Below are 616 nucleotides of genomic sequence, written 5' to 3'. Positions count from 1 at the left end.
CAGCAGATCAACGATAAACTCTCACGAGCCAGACCACCTTCGGCGAACTACTATTTATTCTCGTTTCTAACGGTCAAACCATTGGCCACTTCCGACATCTCTGTCCAGATTGTAGCCGTGTCGATCATGCAGTTGCGCGTTGGCTCCTCGAGACCTCTGGTTTTCTCTAACCCCCTGGAGCGTTCCTATGAGTGCAGAGCACTAGTGGACACGTGTTTGAGATCAGTTGGCCAAAGCTCCCCGCAAAGGGATGAGGCTACAAAATTCGTTTGATAGTGTAAATGGATTCCGCGCGCACACCTCGATTTCGGCCGTAAGTCCGAATTTCAGTAGCCACCCCTCTCCGGGTTAGTCAGGTCGTGTCGCTTATGTGGGAAAGTTCGGGTGTGCCTTATCCGCATATTTAAGACCCTGTGCTACGTCTCCGACGACTTGTTTCACCTTGCGTGACCTCACGCCGTGTGTAGGCGCCGGCTTGAGGTGTTGCCCAGCTACGTGGGGGTCCGGCTTTCGGGTTCTAGCATAGTGAGCACGGCAGCGCCCCTAAAACCATTGCTGAGGGTTGGTAGTGTAAGAAAAGGGCTGTGGGGGGCTGAGGGACTTCGAGACCCAATAG

The sequence above is a fragment of the Callorhinchus milii genome, unplaced genomic scaffold (genome assembly GCF_018977255.1).
Source record: "Callorhinchus milii isolate IMCB2004 unplaced genomic scaffold, IMCB_Cmil_1.0 Scaffold231, whole genome shotgun sequence".
Classification (NCBI taxonomy): domain Eukaryota; kingdom Metazoa; phylum Chordata; class Chondrichthyes; order Chimaeriformes; family Callorhinchidae; genus Callorhinchus; species Callorhinchus milii.
This window is presented reverse-complemented; position numbering follows the sequence as displayed.